Source organism: Crocodylus siamensis, chromosome 5 (assembly GCF_052110815.1).
Source record: "Crocodylus siamensis isolate JL-2025a chromosome 5, ASM5211081v1, whole genome shotgun sequence".
Classification (NCBI taxonomy): Eukaryota; Metazoa; Chordata; order Crocodylia; family Crocodylidae; genus Crocodylus; species Crocodylus siamensis.
This window is the reverse complement of record NC_143399.1, coordinates 100,862,159-100,883,161: the sequence shown is the minus strand read 5'-3', so window position 1 is coordinate 100,883,161 and position 21,003 is coordinate 100,862,159. Positions and strand designations below refer to the sequence as shown.

At 42.5% G+C, this 21,003-nt stretch overlaps 1 protein-coding gene and 1 pseudogene across 1 annotated transcript in view; both read left to right on the top strand.

Annotated features, from left to right (window-relative positions):
- CDH18 (cadherin 18) overlaps window positions 1-21,003 on the top strand; it is a 1,127,064-nt gene that overhangs the window by 301,255 nt on the left and 804,806 nt on the right. The window lies entirely within an intron of this gene.
- Window positions 3,385-5,151, top strand: LOC149864432 (uncharacterized; annotated as a pseudogene).

Sequence of the window (21,003 nt, the reverse complement as noted above, 5' to 3'; positions counted from 1 at the left end):
CCATGCTGGCTATCCTTTAGGATGTTGGCATCAGCCAGTCCATTAAGGATGGCCTCATCAATAAACTTTTCTAAGATCTTTCCTGGGATAGAAGTCAGGCTGATGGGCCTATAGTTAGCCAAATCCACTTTCCTCCCTTTCTTGAAGACAGGCACCACATTGGCCTTCTTCCAGTCTTTGGGCACTACACCAGAGCTCCAGGAGTTTTTAAAGGCTATGATGCTTGCCAGCTCCTTGATTACCCTGGGGTGTAGATTGTCAGGGCAGGCTGACTTGAAGGTATCCAGCTTCTCACGATGTTTCTTCAAGAGGTCACCTGGATCTCCCTGTCCCATAGCAGGCCTGGGTGTCCCATGGGACTGATGAAAGACCAATGCAAAGTACTCATTTAATAGGTTGGCTTTTTCCTGGGTGTCTGTTGTCAGTTGCCCCCTCTGGTTCAGCAGCGGTCCAATGTTACCCTTGCTTTTCCTCTGGCTCCCCACATATCTGAAAAAGGACTTTTTATTGTCCTTGGTGCTTGAAGCTAGCTGGAGTTCAGTTGCAGTCTTTGCTTTCATGGTTTGCTCCCTGCAGGACCAGACCAGTTCTCCTTGGAGGTGAATCCCATCCTCCATCCTTTGTAGGCTTTTCTTTTTAGCCTTAGGAGGTCTGCTAGGTCCCTGGAGAGCCGGGGTGGCTGCTGTGCCCTCTTGCTGCCTTCGCTCTGAGATGGAATAGACTTAGCTTGTGCATTGAGGATTGCTTCCTTGAGGAGCAACCACTCTTCTTGAACTCCCATCTCCCTGAGGTCATGGTCCCTTAGGGCCAGACTGACAAGCCTCCTGAGCTTTTCAAAGTTGGCTTTTCTGAAGTCCACGACTTCCATGGTGCTGACTGACTTGCCAGCTTTACTGTGGATGGTGAAGGTGATCAGCTTGTGATTGCTGTCACCCAGCTTCCCATCAATCACTAGGTTGCCGATTAGGACAATCCCAGTAGCCAGTAGCCAGATAAGTCAGAAAATACATACACTGATGCATATTGATATCTTTGTACTTAGTGTGTTGCCATGCTGCTGTTCAGGATTATCTCAATTACCTGAAGGTCATGGAGAACAAGAAATAGGTTTGGATAATGGAGATGTTTAAATAATTAATGCTTTTAATTAATGTGCTCCATTTTGGTTAGAAAAATATCAACTCAAATTCAGACAAATGAGATTACGCTCCACTTGGATTGTGTGTCCTACCAAATGATAGCATGGGATATAATTGTAACAAGCATACTGTATATGTGAATGGATCATTACCTGTATAATTGTTCTATTGGATATCACCAATCAGGGGCAGATCCTGGGGGGGAGAAGTGGTGCAGTTCCCCCCCCCCACACACACACATTCACACACTCCCATCCCTTGGTTTCTGCTCCACCCAAAGTTTAAAACCAACTGCCTGTGAGACACAGTGACATTTCTATTCAGGCAGTGCTGATTGAAGTCCTTTGACTTCATGACTCATTATCATCTTCCTAATTCCTGCTAATCTCGTTTCATTCCACATATGTTAATGACCCTTTCTCCTTTTTAGCCCTTTCTGTTCTATTATTCAGTAATAATTTCTTCTGCAGTTTTTCAGTGTTAATCATTTCTGGCATGTTTCTCTTCTATTTCACAGCCCTGAAGGCTGCTCTTAGCTCTAGCTAAAAACATTAACTTGGGTACAGTCATATTAACTTGAGTATAGAAATGACTGACAGTGACATACTGGAGGCAATATTAAAACACTCAAGATGGAGAATTTGTTTCATGCAACTCACTGTGATGGGGTAAACTCGTGGCCTGGTCCTAAAGCAGCCCACCCACCTGCCTAGGGCAATCTGCTCTGACTTTCCTGACACAACTTGACTCTTAACTTGATTTATTAAGTGGGATGCTGACCATTCCTTGTCCTGATGCCAGGGGCTGTGATCCACAGCTGCAGACCTCCACTATACCATGGCCCATGACTCACAGGTGGCATCCAGATTATGATTACTTTCCCCATTCTGAGGCTGGGGCATATTCAATCCATAATTGGGCTCCATTCAGTCTCACACTCGTTCTGCCCTGCCCCCCACGGGGGCCTCTTGCATACTGCCCTAGCTCCTCTTGAGCAACCCCTCATGGGCTTTCGAGCTTAGCTACCATGTCTCACTGGTACTACCATGCAGCAACTTCATTCCTGCAAGTTCCCCATCTCTATGTGGCATAGCCTTAGACCAATGCTGGGCTGCATCTGCCCCAAACTCCTCAATGGGGAATGAGTTTTACCAACATTCCCTTGGAATTGGCTCATGTACCACCCTTCAAGACACTCAAGCAGCTCTACTCAGTACACTCCCTGATGCAGCCCTTCAGGTCACCCTCAGCAGCCCTAATTCACACCCTAGGTGGGGGGCCAGGGTTAAGGTGCCCATTTCACCAGCGAGGTTAATGGTCCTGGCATTTAGTTGAGACTGCTGTGCCACAGGCAGTCCCAACAGGCCTCCCTACTCAGGAGTCTCCATGACATCCCCATAGGTCCTCCCCTTACCTCCAGGATATTCCTGAGCCATAGCTCAGCCCACTGACGTTTCTCTCACAGCCACTGGCAGCAACTGCTACTTCCCCATATATAAGCTGGGCCCTAAAAGGGCCACCCTATTCAGGCACCTGCCAGCTGTCTGCCTCAGCCCTTGAAGTGACAAGCATACGAAGGTGCACTGCCACACTATGATTCATGCATTTAACCATAATGATTGCAGGACTAATGAAACACTATCTTTTTGTTTTTTACTTCACTTCAGTTAAAGTGCCGTAAGCACAAAGTTTAGCACCCAGCCCCTCCCACAAGCTTAGAAAAGGCGCAAAAACAGCTTACCCTTCTGACGTTAGGGGGAGCCAGGGGAGGAGAAGGGAGAAGTCTTTAAAAGCCTCACTGAGTCCACGCCACGGCAGAAGCCATTTTGGGACCAGCAGATCACTCCCTTCTGCCACAGTCTGGCCAACTGTGTCAGCGCTTCTCCACCACCGATTCTCCCAGCGTACCCCTTCCCTGAGCGCTGACCCGATTAGTGAACCGAACCGCAATCCGCAAGAGAAAGACAGAGTCGTTAATTTGTTTTGTAAACAAAATGCGTTTAATCAAGCCACTGTACCTATGCACCTCGTTCATCAGCATGTAAGTAAACAAATAAAAGTTTCTTGTTACAATTTACAACTCATACCCTGTTCTGCAATCAGGAGGCTCCATGATCTGCAAACAGAGAAAAATCTCTCCCTCCCTTTAAGGCAAAATGAACCTTCTCCTCATTGTGCCTCAGGTCCTGACCCTGCAGGGCACAACATGGCATCATGAACAGGATGCCAGAAGGGAGCAGAGAACATGGAGGGGACGCTGGTGAACCTTTGCCCCTGGAGGGAGGGCTCATGCTCGGTCATTGATTCTGATGAACTCTGGGCTCACATTGTGTACCATCAGAGTGGGGGAGAAATTGCTGGAGGGAAAAGAGTGGGCAGTAACCTTAAGCCCTGCAGCATTTGGGTGTATTATGCAGTTGCCCGCAGTCATTTACCAACCACAAGAGGCGACTGTAACATTAAGCCTGAGCAAAGTAAAAGCGACAAGGACCATCAATCCCACCCCGGCTCAGGAGTTCGCCCGCTGTATTCAGCATGTTAAGGAAGGCGGTGAACTAACCCCGCCTGACAAGTTCAATTGCCCAGGACTAGAAGAAGGGTCCCAAGGGCATGAGTTACTAACACAGTGCTGTGAAAGTTTAGAATCAGACAGCCGCACAGCCAAAAAATGGTCGGGGCTGAAATGGGATAAGGGGAAGATAATCAATGTGTTGTTCTGCACAGTGTCCATCCTACTATGCAAGAACAATGACCTCACATCCCAATTAAAAACAATAGTGCAGATGGCTGTTGAACAAGCCGCAGGGCCAGTGCCTGAAAATGGCGGCGACAGCGTGACAGAGCCGGCGCTCAAAGATGGCAGCATGATAGTGCCAAAACTCGAACATGGCAGAAAGGGGGGTGGAAGAGAAGGGGAAGCCACTCCCACCGATGCATGAACTGCCCACGGCACCAACCGCACCACCCCCTTACGTAGAAGAGGGAGGAGTTACCGCCGAAACTGAAAAGAAAAGTGAAAGCCTTTTCCCAACCCTTCCTCCCGGAGACTCTGAGCTGTCACCACCAACAACTGCTTACCCCGTCACTTTAGTTAAGCAAGTGACTGATGGGCAGGGAGTGACCCGCACCACCACTACATACCACACCTGCACCCAAGTGGAGATGCAGGAATTACACAAAGAGTTGAAGATTAAATCCAATGAAACATTAATGATTTGGTTGGGTCATCTCGTCATAGAATATGGGTTGGAGCAACTAGATTTAGATGAATCCTCCTACCTAACCCATCAAGCTTCATGGAGTGGAGGACACATTACTGCTCTAACAGCCGTAATGAATAACATACACTGGAACATCCTGCTTCCATCCCTCGTCACAGGCCAAGTCACCTTAGTCATTGGCGTTACAAACCAATCTCAACAAAAGTCCCATCTATTGCACGAAGGACGTCAATCTGACCCTACCGCCGAACAACTTTTGTTGAGTATCATTGGGACGTCATATTGTACTTGGAATCCCAGAGTGCACCAACTGGGGTTAACTGCAGCTCAGCGAAATGGACCATGGCCTCATTGATTCCTAAGAAAACCATCGAGGCAGTAAAAGCCTGCGTAGAAGTGGAGACCATGCCATTACCCTCCGCCTCCCTTTAGCCCCACTAGTCGGCCGGCCCGCAGGAAACATCCTAAGCCAACTCCCACAACTCGAGGCACTCTCGAGACCTACACCCACCACCCAAGTGCACCCTGCTGCCACCATGGATACAGGGAATTGGAGTGTAATGATGGTCAGTACCCTAGCCCAAGGCAATTATAGTAAACGGATGGGGCCTCAGGGGGCACTTCACAAGTGGGCCAACCAGTTCGAGAGAACTCCACAAGAACAGGCCATGTTTGGATTTTTACTTGCGAAATCCGGACTCAGCAAGTCGCAGCTCCGAGCACTCAGGGACACTGGACAAGAGAAACTGGCTGAGACATTAGGATTCCAAGACAAGGCAAAAAATGAGTAGCCGCCACCGGTCACCCCGGCAGCAATGAAGATCAATGACCCTATTGTAGCATCAAGGTACAACACCCAGATAGCCAAAGATAACCAATTACAGCGTGATTCCTATTAGATACCGGAGCTCAAGTTAATGTTATACAGTCAACTGTCCCTCATATACTAACCTCTGGAAAAATCCTCATACAAGACCTTAACTCGATCGATCAAGCGCAGCGAGTAAATTCTTTCCAAGCCACTACCCAAAAGGCCTGACAGCAGTACTTGGGACAATCAACTTACTTGGAATCCCAGGAATATGAGCCCTGCAACTGAAAGAACAAGTCCTTCAAGCACTACCCATTCAAGTGTCACAGATATACATGCACAGACTTACCCACCTTAGTCACTGGCGTTACAAACCAATCCCAACAAAAGAAACATATAGAGCTGCTCTAGAAATACTACTTCAGTGCCTCTTAAATGAGGGTAAGATACAACGGGTGACAACAAGCACATACCTGTCAGCAGGGTGGGGAATACCAAAACCGGGAAACAAAACAGCAGTGCGTCTTGTCATCAATTATAGAGAAGTCAATAAAAGGTGCCATACCTTGGCCCAACCCCAGTCCAAAACCCTGTCACAGATAGTCCATGAAATGTCACAAGTACAAGCCAAAAATTGGGTGGGCTGTACGATCGACCTAAAGGATATGTTTTTCTCGATCCCTATCAACGACGAAGAAGGCCTCTTCAACATGTGTATTGAGGGAAGCATGTACAAATGGAATGTGTGTCCCCAAGGTTATAGCAACTCTCCAGCTCTAGTGTGTTCCGAAACGAATGCTACTCTCTGATGGTTTATGATAAAGACAGGAGAGGAAGATCAAGATGTAAAGGTCTGAAACTAAGTCGATGACCTCACTATTATGGGCTTTGATTGAAATAGGGTCAAACAAAAGGCCAACCAATTAGTCACTCATTTACAGCAAGAAGGGTGGACAATTAATGACAAGAAGTCAAACCTTGAGCTGACAACATGCATTCAGTTCCTGGGTACCACCTTCAACGGATTGACCCGCCAAGGGACGGCACATGATCTTCCCAACCAGTGGAACTGGAAGACTCACCCACCCCAGACAAGCCAGGACTTCCAAACCCTACTAGGCCAACTAGTATGGCTAGGCTATATACCCTCTCAGCACTTGCCAGCCTTAGCCAGGATACAAACTCAACTGCAAAATAAATGGGAGAAGAAACACCCTTGGACACCTCGGGACACAGAAAAGCTATCAGACCTACTCACAGTGACACTAGAGATCTGCCTTGAAGCCTATAATCCAAGCGAACCAATACACATTATAGCAGGATACACCAGCACACATGTTTATGCGACCGCAAAAAACACTGAAGGAGAATTAATCTTTAATACACACAAGATACTCCAGACTTGCCAATTCTGCTATGGGATTATAGGGAAAGCACTACTCGCTCTTCAATTAGCACAACCCCTACACCAAGGACAAGGGTCAGTCACCCTGCCAGGAGGAACACTATTACCACTTCTAGACCCGAGCCAGCCAGACTCTACTTTCAGAGGAGAAGTGTCCACATGGAGCACTCTAGTACTTGAACATCACTACTGTTTGCACAACTGGAGCCACCATAATTTCCCGCCCCCACCAGAAGAAATACTGCAGAGTGTAACCCTTTATGGAATGACTCAAGCTGCGTGGATGGCATCTAATGGTACATCCAAAGATGGAGGAGCCTTCAGACTTTACTGCAGACCCTGCCATAAACTTGATTTATGTCATGCAGAGTCTGGTGACTCTCCACAACTATGTGAGTTAGGAGGATTCGCCCTTATGTTACAACACTGTCTCAACAATCACAATAACACTTCACCTGTTCCAGTTATGGCCATCGACTCCCAATACATTTACCAAATAGTAACAGGAACAGCTGATCCCTCTGAGTACATAGACCTGTGGGAAGACGTTTTCACAACACTTGAAAGATTTAAAAGATTACCACTAATTAAGCACACTAAATCCCACCAACCTGAGACAGACCCCGTTCACGAAGTCATCGACAGCATGTTCCAAAACCCACTTTGCACAGACACCGTCTACACTACATCCACAACACACTCTGAACCATATATCAGATGGCTACATGAACACTGGGGCCACCCAGGAACCAAGGCCTCATACGATCGCTGGCATCACACGGGAGGTAGTCAAAAACACAGTCCACGATGCCTCTGGAGACAAGTGGCGATGGGATGCGAACAATGTGCAAAAGAAAAAGCACACCCCCACAATGCAGAACAAGGTGTTTATGACCCAAAATACTTTGCCCCAGGGAAGGTTTGGCAGGTCAACCTCATGGGGCCCCTGCCCGGAGCAAAGGGGGCAACCAAGGGTCTTGTCGCTGTCAATCTAGGAACCCGGCAAATTGCAGTACTACCCCTTCGTAAGACCCGTGGTAGCGATGTAACTAAAGCCCTCACAAAAATCTTTGCATTTTGGCAGACCCTGAAAACAATCCACTCTGACAGAGGACGACCATTCACCAGAAAAACGATATCAACTTTCACCACATTACACAATATCGCCTGGCACCATCACCTCCCGTACCACCCTCAGTCCAATGGAGTCGTAGAACGTGCCATCGGGTTAATAAAAGAACGAATACGAGTCAAAGGGAATGGAACCTACAGAAACTGGACCAAACACCTAAGCGAAGATGTTCTCAATCTAAACATTGGAAACGCCCTATGGGAACCACGAAACACAGAAACACCTCTCCCATGGGCTCCAAAATTTCAACCTGGAGAACTTGTCTGGACCGCAGTACCACATCCTACCCAAAAACGCCCACGAGTATCTCAAGGAGAAATTGTACGAAAAGGGGACCATCTGAAAACCTATATAGTCAACATAAAAGACTCTAATAGCCACCTCTTAGCTCACCACAACTGGCTCTCTAAGCACTCAAAACAGTTAGAGTGTTAACCTGTACCGAACTCAGTTACTGTTCTCCCCTTTCTTATGTTATTTCTAGGTTCACCTTCGCCAACATGAGACCACTCTTAACCCTACTCTCGCTCACCACCCTGCCGGTGATGAAATGCACAAGCCCGAGTCCCACCGCTGACAACCCCATCCGTACTGACAACACGGTTCTGCACCTACTGTTGCTGTGGGCTGACACTTTGGGAGACAGCGGGACGGGAGAAGGCCTGACTGCATGCCTCAAGATACCTTTGTCAGTTACAGACCTCATCTTGATCCTGTACCTTAAAGTTTTCAAAGTTTCAGATTGGTTTTCCCAGGTCTCAAAGGGTTAGGTGACCTCGATCAATACCTCCGCACCTCTAGAGGGCGGAGGTTCTACCTTCAAGGATTTCACCTGGCCCCGCAACTTTACCCTTGAGAACCTCTCCAATACCACTTTGCCCCCTCGTGAGGATTGTTTCGAGAGGGAAGCCCCACACGCTTGCTCCGCCATCCCCTGGGGAATAAACCCACAAGGTGTCAACTGGTCTCACCCTGACATGTCACTCGCCTGGGACCCCCACTCTATTACCCCACCGTGGTACCTCTCACTTACACCCAGTGGTGCCAAATCCAAATCTGAGGTCACCCTTTCCCCCCTTACCAAGCCCACACCTTTGGTCCACTGGAACGCTTCCTTGGCCGTTAACCTAACCCACCAAGGGCCCCTTGGAAATAACTCCTGGTCCGGGTTCTATTACCCAATTTTACAGGCAGTGCTAATAAATGTGGCCTGCCACCATGTCACCTTCCCCTTTCAACAGTCTGGTCCTCCGGAGCAAGCCTGCGAACTTTTCAAGTTTAGCGGTACATGTTCAGAATTGGCCACGCCGGCACCGTTCGGCCTTGTCTGGGCATGTACTGACAGCTGACTGTATATTGTTTTACCTGCCACACTATCAGGTCTCCAATGCTTTTTAGGCTCTGTCTCCTTTTGCCCCCCCTTACAAGCTTCTACTGCTCATCCCACGAGTCCACTCCTCCACCGACGCATTCACCCCATTAATCCCGTGTGGATTTCACTTACATATGGCAAAAAGGTAGCCCAGGTTTAAGTTGGGCCTTTGAAGATTTCTTTGGGGCTTAGACATTGCAAAAGCCTGTGTAGCCACATCGCCCAGCTGGCAGAACAAGTCAAGCTCCTTGCTAACCGTACCGCAAGCGGCCTCGACTTACTGGACCAGCAAGTACAGGCGACATCTCAAATGACCATGCAGAATTGCCTCGCTTTAGACTCTATGCTCATCCAACACGGAGGCCTTTGTCAATACTTAAACCTGTCCCGTGATGTGTTGCATCGCCATCCCTAACGTTTCCCTTCCTCTTCAAAGCCAGATCACCAAGATCCGCATGATCGACAAAGACGTCAATGCTATCTCTGGTGTTGGCCAAGGGTGGTTGTTGAGAGTGTTTAAGTGGTTGGGTTGGGATGCCTCATCATGGCTGTTAAACTTACTCCCCCCGCTGTTATCCCTCTTATTTCTGATTGTCATTGTGACTTCTTGTTCCTGTTGTGTTTTTCAGTTTTTGAAACAAAAGTTAATAACGCTACCTGCTTTTGCGTACACCCACTTGCCGGCACAAGATCCTGAATCTGTAGAAAGCGGAAGTGAGACGTAACTTTGTGCTGTACAGCAAGGGGGCATGTTTTGTACTTCACTTCAGTTAAAGTGCCATAAGCACAAAGTTTAGCACCCAGCCCCTCCCACAAGCTTAGAAAAGGTGCAAAAACAGCTTACCCCTCTGATGTTAGGGGGAGCCAGGGGAGAAGGGGGAAGTCTTTAAAAACCTCACTGAGTCCACGCCATGGCAGAAGCCATTTTGGGACCAGCAGATCAGTCCCTTCTGCCGCGGTCTGGCCAACCGCGTCAGCGCTTCTCCACCACTGATTCTCCCGGCGTACCCCTTCCCTGCTCATCAACCCGATTAGCGAACTGAACCGCGATCCGCAAGAGAAATAGAGAGTCGTTAATTTGTTTTGTAAACAAAACGCATTTAATCAAGCCACTGTACCTATGCACTTCATTCATTGGCATGTAAGTAAACAAATAAAAATTTCTTGTTACAATTTACAACTCGTCCCCTGTTCTGCGATCAGGAGGCTCCGTGATCTGCAAACAGAGAAAAACCTCTTCCTCCCTTTAAGGCAAAATGAACCTTCTCCTCATTGTGCCTCAGGTCCTCACCCTGCAGGGCACAACACTTTTGACTGTGTCTGCCAAGTCTGTGTTTTGGAAATACTATGTTAGTGCAAATTAGTGCACTTTCCAAAAAATGTATATATAATTTTATTTGATCTTAAACTGAATAATACAGTGCTAGCCCCTTGACATACTATTAAACCTTCTGGTTTCTCTTTAACTGGTGAAAAGATGTTGTATGTAGTGATGTGCCACACCATCTGTACTCCCCTTTGCAAAATCCTACATTCACCCATGTTACCACCTAAGACCTTCACAGAATGTTCACAAGTAGCACACATTCCATTATGTTTAGAGAGAAATTGAAACTGAAATCTAATACAAACCTCCCACTGATTTCATAGTGGTCAGGGTTTTACTGTTCAATTGTCAGCCACATTTCAAAGCTCAACCAAATGAACAAAAATCCCTACAACTTTTACTTGATTTTGTAGTTTCCTCTATTTTTCATACTGCTTTGTTCTGTGATATGGAAGTGTATATGTATATTAATAGCTGTAGTGGTAAGCCCAATTTGTTGTTGTTTTGTAGGGGGGAAAACAGCAAAAATAAAATAAGAAATGTTCTAGATTCTTTACCCAAAACAAATCCCCCTTTTTTGGTCTGATATGAAAACTGTTTAGTTAACTTTTATTCTTAGTTAGTCCTCCTTTTATCTGGAACCACTAGAGGAAATCTACTCTATTTCTAGTCATTACTTAGCAATCTCAAGTTGAATCCCTAATCTTGTGATAATCCTACCCTGAAGTTTCTAGGCTAAGAAGTTAACAATAAATACCAAATTTACTCAAATACAAGGTGAGATTTTTTTCCCACCAATCAGTATGGTGAAAAAGCCCTTTGTCTTATATTCACATAAAAGGAAACATTATTAAATACATTGTCTATGATTTCATTGCTGCCAAAAGCAATATGGGCTCAGTAAGGAAGCCAATTATGAAGCCACTACTTTGAATACATTTAGATTTCCTCTTCACTCCCACAGCTAAGCTGTGTCTTTATTTCCCATTTCCAATTCTTCCTGTTTCTTCACCAGCCTTAAGTGTCTGGCAATCATTACCGAATAGGGCCCAACCAGTTTTCCCAGAATCACTCTGTTGCCTCTTCCCTCAGCCTTTTTGCATGTAATTAGTGTGGTTCTGCTCTCCGTGAGGTGGTTCCAGACCAAGTTGTCTTGTGTGTTATCTACATATAAATTTTGTGAGGATCCAAGGGCTTGTGATGAAAACACCCGGGTCCAGTCATGAGTGGGTGCTAATTAGTACATAGATCCTTTGGGTGGGGGTGGTATCTCAAATACAGACATGTACTAAGCAGTGCTTAGCTGTAGGGTTACTATGACTTGACATGCTCTTGACTGTGCTGTGGCTCAGCCCAGTGAACTACATGATAAAATCATGAGACTTTTGTCTTTGGATTAATATCATGCATAGTTTGTATTACATATAAGCAGGTAAAAAAGTGGAGTTTAAAAGTGTGTTTATGGAATACCTGCACTAAAATTTAAAAAAGGTAAAATGCATCCATTCTGGGGGAACTATGTGTAGGGTGCCTGTAGTACTTTGCCCATATGCACATTACTACAGATATGCTTATTTCAAGGTCAGTGTTTTCAGATTTGTTCCTCAATTCTGTGCGTAATGGAGAGCAGGGCTTGAAAGAAATTAGCAGGGGAAGGGTCTGCATAGAAAAAAAGTTGGGGGTAAGGAGGGTACTTGACTCCCTCCAAGATTTATTTGCCCTGTTGTAGCAGTGGGAGGGGACAAATTCAAGGCAAACCTCCAATATTTAGGTTCTGTAGCTGGAAGAAGTTTTTAACAAATTTATAAAATATCCATATATAGAATCTAATTATTGGGGAGTCATTGTCTATTCTGACTCATATTTAGGTAAATCCCCTAGACCTGATATGCATAAAAACTTTTGAGTATTTATTTGAAACCAATGTAAAATTCAAAGAGCAAAACTGAAGGTGCAAATCCAGAAAAATAAAGGAAAGATCTACATATCTTTCCTGAGAACTGAAGCTGCTAGGTTCCACATGATTCCATTAATCATAAACTGAGCTTTATTTCGGCTAAACCCATCCCTGTTATAAACTTTTTATTGGTACTTCTGCCTGTAATAAGTCTTCAACTGTTCATATGTCAAAGGAACCATTATAAACAGTTTAATTATGACCCCTTCCAATGTAATGAGTGCTCATGACGCAAGCCAAGTCCACTTTGATCGTGGGACTCTATTAGAAAGAAAGCATATCAATATGATGATTAATTAAACTGAAACCTGTAGTAAGCTTTGTTCTTGCACCGTTAATTAGATTGCATGATGCTAAAAATGCTTTTGTAAACAACAGAGCCATATATCATATTATTTACACTGGCCATCAAGGTTCACATGTGAAAATTCACTATTGTTGCTAAAGCACTGGAATAGGTTACCCAGAGAGGTTGTAGAATCTCCATCCTTGGATGGTTTTAAGACCTGGCTAAACAAAGCCTTGGCTAGGGTTATATAGTTGGGGATGGTCCTGTTTTGAGCAGGGGGCTGGACTAGATGATCTCTTAAGGTCTCTTCCAATCTGATTATTTATGATTATATGATTTTTATTTGTAAGTTAACTTTAGTTTCAGGCCCCTCTCTCTTTTTTTCATAAAAACATATTAAATTAATATAGTAAAATAAACGATGGCATCAATGTGTCTCCAGTGGAACTGTATAAACAAAGTAAATTATTTTAAATATTTCAAATAATTTCATACTTTTGTTTTCTAGTGTTTACTCCAATTTTCATTCAGCATTACAGATAATTCATTCTCTTGAAGCATGTTTAAATTGTGATAGAAATATCCTTCAATAGTAAAGCTACTCTTAAAACTGTAACAGAACAATGGATGTTTGTTGAGAAAATTACCAAAATTAGTCCAAAAGCAAATTTATTTGAGGAGACTTCATGCTGCCTCAGTTTATTCCACCAACAAAAATGCCCTGTGTTCTATTTTCAAGAAAACTATTCTGTCCGAGGCTTACTTCTTCCCCATCTGTCTGTAAGTAGGTCTCTCAGTATTAGCCCTTAGTTCCTGATGACCCTCACCTAAAAGATCTGTGCTGTCATTTCTACCACTATAGCACTTTGTAAGTGTGAACAGGGATTTAATTTCTACTATCTGAGGGAGAGCTCCTGCATTGTGTGACAACACCGATGATTTCTTGTATATGGGAACAGTTTACTTTAGTTACAGAGAGGGAAATAAAAGGTCTGTTAGTTGCCAGAGCAATTCTATGCTTGGAGTCTATGCTAGTGCTGATGTCATGGAGAATAGCATTTTCAAAGACCTTTCTATGCATAGTCTTTTTCATAGCAAGCTGGCAAAAAGAAAGGGTTAATATAAAAGCCACAGAAACCCTTGGAAAATGGCAGATTTAGCTCTTGAATGCTCCAGGGCAATCCACTCACCTTCATCTTCATGCTGTACTGGTTACCTGCTTCCTGACACTCCCCCTCCAGTTCCCTGTGCTAACTGGCAAGCTCCCCTTTGAACAATTATGAGAGTGTGCTGACTTCTGTTCAAGACACCTTCTAATAGCTAAAGTTATAGTCACCACTTTCTATACAATTTGCAGCTTTTAGCTGGTCAGAAGAGGGTCATATTGGGCTCTTTAGCCTGGAAAAGCACAGGCTCAGGGATGATCTGATGGCCACCTATCAGGGGTGACCACCAGTATCTGGGGGAACATTTGTGCACCAGAGCACCCCAAGGGATGACGAAGTTGAACAGTTATAAACTCCTGCAAGACCATTTCAGGCTGGACATAAGAAAGAATTTCTTTACTGTCTGAGCCCCCAAGGTCTGGAACAGCCTGCCATCAGAGGTGGTTCAAGCACCTACATTGAACACCTTCAAGAAAAAATTGGATACTTATCTTGCTGGGATCCTATGACCCCAGCTGACTTCCTGCCTTCAGGCGGGGGACTGGAGTCGATGATCTTCTGAGGTCCCTTCCAGCCCTAACATCTATGAATATTCTCTTCAATATGTATTTACTTTAGGATTGTGGATCCAAGAGCTACCAGGAATCCAGGCAAAGTTACTCTAGAATTTGTCATAAGTTGGAATGAAACTTTCTGTGGTCTGCTGACACTTATTTTTTCCCCTCCGTGATACTGTTTCATTAGAAAAATTACAGCCACTTTTATTCATAGGCATCTGAGTGCTGTGCAACAAGTGGCTGGGCTCCCTTTATATCCTTGGGCTGAGTATTGACTTAATGGCCCTTAGTTTCTCAAGGTCCAGCCAGAATCCCTCAAAAGTAAACAGACATCTAATGTAGGAAAGTTTGTTTCTTCTCAGCTTTAGATTATCTGCATTCAGTTTTCATAGCTTGGTTTTTTTGACCTGGGGTGCTTTGCCCTTGTTATCTCTGTTTCCCATGATAAGATTGTCATCAGCTTCCATCTTGGTGCTCAAGAGTTCCCTTAATGCCTGGTAGACACAAGAATGTCTTCTACCAGACAGCTCCTAGACATCTGTGTCCTGTGATAACTGGCAAAATATGTGGCAAGGTTATCAGGTGGCTGGACAGTTCATGAGGTTCAATATGCCAGAACCCGTTATTTACTTCATGAGTGGTGAACACTTTTGCCCTGGATAGATCAGGTCTTCAGTCATTGTTAATGAGTGGTGACTTCTTTCAATGCTATGGACAGTGGTTAGTATCACTGCTGGTCCTTGGTTTATCTGAAGGTTTTCTCGTGATTACTGTGCAGCTGAGCTAGTTACAAGAGAAGTAGCGATGCTACATTTTTGCAGGCTTGTCAGTTCTTTCTTGACTGGTTCCCCCAGGGCTAACACTACTCTGGATTTCAGTAGTCTAACAGGCTGCATTTAAGGGGGAAATTGCTAACTTCAGTTTGTCCTGAAACATCCACCTCCTTCAAATATGTTATTGAAATGTGGGTCAGCTACTGTAAATTTGAAGTGAATATTCTTGCTTCATCGGTTTCTTATTGACAGCATTTCCTCTGGCGTCAGTATGTTTTCATTATACATGACTGAGAATTGGTCATATTTTCCCAGTCTAGTATTGCTGCTTAACGATGTTGCTGGAATGATACCATTGCTGCATCCCACTGAGATTGAATTGGTTGATTATCTAATAGCATAGCTGCAAATAAAACAGATGAATGTTTAGAACCCTTCTTACACAGTAGCCAAAGATACCATGCATATACTCTTGTCTCCACTCAAAATCCAATCATTCTGAGTTACTATATACATTGTTCTTTTTTGTTTGTTTAATGGGATTTTTTCCCATTCTTCAAGTAAAATTAAGCTATGTGTCCAGACTGGCTTTCAGGGTCTTCCAAACTTTGCCTATCTGCAGCCTCCGTTTCCACTCCCCAGGTTTCACATAGGTTGCTATAATGACCTACCTAAGACTGAAAAAACAGAAGCATAGAACTATTGCCCTTGCACACTTTAGTAATAGGAAACAGCAAATCTAAGTGATCTCCTTTTCATGAGTAAGAGCTGCACGCACAGGGGTGCTGTTTCTTATTAAACCAGCTTCACTAAAAGCTTTCTTTGCTATTGTGAATTAGTGAGTGATAAGAAGATAAATATGCAGACTATGTTGAGCAGCAATGAGTAAGGTAAAGACCAATTCTGCTTTGTCAAGAACCCTTAAAACAGAAAGAGAATGACTTGTATGCACTCAGTGTGTCTGGGGATGAAGTTCTATCTTAAATTAAGGTTGGGGTTAGAGTTGGATTGATAATGGATATTTTTGATGCAGTAACAGAACCAAAAAAAATCATATACAAATGTTAGGAGATTTCCCATGAGAGAAAAGAAAGAATATTACCGATGTTAACTGGAATACTTGGAACTACCTGAGATTTCTCAAATACCTTGTTATCTCAGCTTTCTCCCAGTGATGTGTTCCTAGGCAATCTGAAGCAATTACATTTTTGATGAACAAAATACCAAAGAATATTGGCAATAAACTGTAAAAATATACTTTAGAACCTAAAAAACTAATATGAAACACCACCAGTCAGTGGCAAGGATTTTGTTAGAAATTCATGGAAAAATTAATACCTTTAAAAGGAACATATCTTGTGGTATTTGTCTGGGGCCTCTTAGCAGTCTTGATCTTCTTAAAATTTCTAAAACAAAATGGCAGGATGACAACAGATAGACCAGTAATAAGTGCAATACATTCAGTGCTGTTTTAGAAAAAAAACTTCCATTCTCCATCAACAGGATTTGCTTCAGACTTGCAGAAATTCAGAATTGTTGTGTTATTTACATCATATCCTAGTCATGCGTGATTCCAGCAACTGAACGTAAGCCCCTTCTTATCGGTGGAGATTAAAGCAGAAAGAAGTGGATCCTCCCATTGGGGTTCATGGTATTATTACTGTACTCTATAGAGAAAAACAGAACCCTCTGTAGAGTATACCAGGACAGCATATGGACCATTTTTTCAAGCAAATCCTATTTTTACCTCCAAATCCAAACAAAAGCTACTCTTCAGGGTAATTCTGGCATGCAGATTGGCAACCAATATGGAGATAATGGATGGAGAGAAACAATATATGTCCAGTTTAATTGGATGACATTGGAAGAATGGTTCAATTTCAAGTCCTAGAAAATCAGCCTAGCTCTCTTCCTACAGTGACATGATAACAAATATAGCTGAAATGTTTATCATTCAATCAGTTTGGTGTGGAACCCCAGGAATTGACTGCAATTTATGAAGTATAAGATATACTGGAGATGTTCTACACACTACCTAAACCCTTGTAATCCCTCTCTGCCTTTTTGATGGAAAAGATCACTAAGTATATCTGTACTTCTGTTTTGGAGTGAGTTGAGGGCTTGCTCTCATTTATTCCAAGCCATATGAATCTATCTTATCTTGCTACAGCAGCATGAGAGAGATGTAATGGACAGAATTATTTGTATGAAACTTAAATGGAGCACTTCTAGGAGTCATACACACTATTTGTTTCTTCCTTGGTGCTTCATTGTATTAACAGGTAACTGAGGCAGTGACTGCAGAAAGACCCAGAGGTTTGTGAGGTCAGCAATGATGATTTTACAGAATTGAAAAAGAAACAAATATTGATATTCTAAACATAGCCAGGGAAAGAGTCCATTTTCCCCAGAAAGGATCAACTGTTCCAGTTCAAAGAAATCTGAGCTCTACTCATAGAAATTTTTGACTAAGACATACCCAAGAGCTCAGTAGTCAAACTGTACCGCCTTTCTGTTTCTCTTTTCCCTTGATCCTTCCACATTTTTTCACCGTGCTATCACACTTCCCCTCCCATTTATATGAAGTATTGAACTGTTTGATTTTATTGCTTAATGTTAAGAATGTTAAAAATAAGTTTACTTACGTATGTTAAATATATTTTGTTACAATACAATAAACTATCTTTTACGTTTTTCATTTTAATTTTTAAATCTATTTATTTTGTTTTCTTTTTAAATTGCAATATTTATACTGAAAAGATGTTCATAAAAGATCATTGAACATGTTTAGTAAGGAGCTGAGTACTATGTACCAGTACTGAAATTGATTTAAATGCATGATGGGTCTGCTGTCCAAGTTGCTAGATGAAAGGCAAGTTAATATTAATTTTTATAAGTAGCATTAAAGCTATATACAAATAACAATTTAATTTAAGGTAACATCAGCAATATATATGACATTGACATGAAATCAGTTAACAGCAATATTGAATTGTGATCAAATAAATTCCAGTATAACAGACAATCGACTCTTAAGCATTTTATCACACATCAGTTTCCTATGGATTAATGATCCCTGATAGTTCATGGCTGGATGGTTTTGCATGGATGTTCTTATTCCAAAATAGAGCGTTTTGTCCATATTTAGCTTAACCTACTTTGAAAACTGTAAGGCACTTATATTCTGGACTAAGAATGTCCACACATGATAATCAGACTAACTCTATCCATATAAAAATCCTTTGCAAATCCTTAAAAAAAATTTAAAATGTTGGTGTTAATTTGAGCATAAGCTCAATTAAATAGTTTTGTACAAGCCATTCAAATTTAAAACTAAAAGCATCTCTCAAAAGATCTCCAGTTACATTTACTTTGACATGCAATTTTCTTGCAATTTTCCCCCATCATCCAAAAACCCATTTCTCAGAAAATCTGGAAACAAACTGTTAAGGGATCTGAGCTAATTACCATATCATCTTTGAGGATTCAGGAGACTGATAATTAAATATAAAGTTCATATGGTTCAAATCCTATCCGGATAAGAAAAAAAATAGTCAGTGCTCTCTGACCCCTGCTTGGAAATGTGGTGGTCTCAGTCCATTTCTAAAGGTGTCAATGTTAATGTCACAAAAATGCAAATGAACTACCTTCTTGTTTCCCACAGGTGGCCTCTCCAAATGGGTGTTAAGCTATGTTGGTGAGCCAGTATGGTAAAACTTACACTGTTGATGTTTGTGTTATAGCAATATCCATTCCTAATAGTCTCCAGGTGCACTAAAAAACACATAAGTTGTCATACTGATGAGAGCAGTGTCTAACCCATCTAACAGCCTCCTGTCTTCAGTAAGCTAGGCTGTAGTACTGCGGAAAAGGGCCTGAGGGACCATAAGCTGAGTATAAGCCAACAGGGTATTCTTGTTACAAAAAAGACTGGTAGCATACTGGTCTGTATTAGTAGATACATCACTTGCCAATAAAATGAAGTGATTCTTCCATTTGATTAAGCGCTAATGAGGCATCACCTGGACTACTGCATCTAGTTTTGAGCACTGCATTTCAAGGAAGATGTGGGAAAGTTAGAAAGAGTCTAGTGGAGCCAGACAAATTATTAGCAGTCTTGAAAGCATAATTTACATGGAAAGGCTGAAAAGACTGGGATTATTTAGTATGAGGGAGAATTTGATAATTGTCTTCAAATACCTGAAGGGTGCTCATAAAGAAGATGGAGCTAAATTATTCCCTGTGGTTTTAGGAAACAAGACAAGGAGTTTTAAATGTCAGAAATGTCAGCAATGGAAATTTAATTTTAATATTTAGAAAAACATTTTGTTCACTGCTGGTGGTCAAGCAATGGAACAGGCTACCTGCAGAGGCTGCTGAAGTTTTTAAGATGAGGATAAACAAGAAGTTGTCTTAGGTAATTTATAGAGGGGTGATCCTGCCTTGTGCAGAGCCTCAGAAAATATAACATCCTGAGGTGCCTTCTAGGTTTACTTTTCTATGATTCCAGTAATTGTGTCAGAGGCAAAGAAAAAACCTAGATAAACAGATGTGTGGTTTCCGTAAAACCTTCATCCTAATCTTAAATATAACAGGAATGTTATCCCTGGAAACATCAATTTTTTATCTCCTAAAAATTATTTCTGTATTCAGTCCATCAGGTTGATGTTATAGCTCTGAATACTCTTGTTGTTCATATAAATTACCCAATCCCTATTAAAATCTTAAAAATATTTTGGCTTTAATGACATCCTATGATAATGAGGTTTATAGTCTAATTTTGCATGGTGTGTAAAAGTATTTATTTTATAATCTGAATTTGCCACCTGCAACAGGGTGGTCTGTTCTTTTAAGAGGAACACTCATTCCTTTTGAAAAAGCCCAGCTGCAGAGCATTTGGATAGCAGGGACTTTCCTGCTAGGAGCTTTAAAAAGCTACCAAAAGGGTAAGTAAGGGAGGAGGAAACAGGTGATGAGGTCAACTGCTTGCTGCCACTAGGGGCTAGTGATTATGCTGGGAGGTAGAATCAAAGGACCTCCTTGAGTGCCTGGGACAGGCAGACAAGGTTTTTGCATTGTTTATTTGTTTTCTTCTGTGCTACTTAAGGACTGTATTATATGGGAGGACTGCCTGAAGTGCACCTCGAAGAACAAAGCCCTCTTGCAAAAGCCAGCAAGTTAGGTTACCCACTTATACCACCATTTATTTTCATTGAATCCCCTGCATATTTTGTGCTTGGGGTACGAGAAGCTCCTGATCTATCTTCTCCTCACCCTTCATTCTTTTATATACTCTTGTTGTATTCTCTTTTGTTCATTTCATTTCAAAAGAAAACTAAAATATTTTCAATATATGTCCATATGAGAGGTTTTTACTATATCATTTTTGCATTGGTCTGTGTCGTTGAATGATCCTTAAATATCCTTTTTGATATGGTTACTAGTACTTCAGTAGTTTTGGTGAGGCCATTGACTTTTATAATGGCATAATAATATTTCTGCAGTATTTTTCATCCCATTCTTTATGTATCCTAATGTCCTGTTTATTTTTTGACGGCAGTTGCTGCTAAGGAACTGATCTTAACCCTACTGAATCCAGTTTGTTTTGGATCAGGCTCCAAATTTTACTTTCAGAGTCATTTTTCGAAACATAAAAAAGAAATTGGAAGCTCTTTCTTTGTAGGTGACATTAATGGCATTAAGTGTCATTCTAGCTGGGCAAGTAGTTCTTTTGCTCTGGTTTTCTGAAGTTTTTTTATTGACTTCCCTATGAAGTTAGTGAAAATAAATGTTTGAATAGAAATAGAAAGTAGTTCTCAACATTTGTCAGTTCTGCTTACGTAGGAAACAGAAG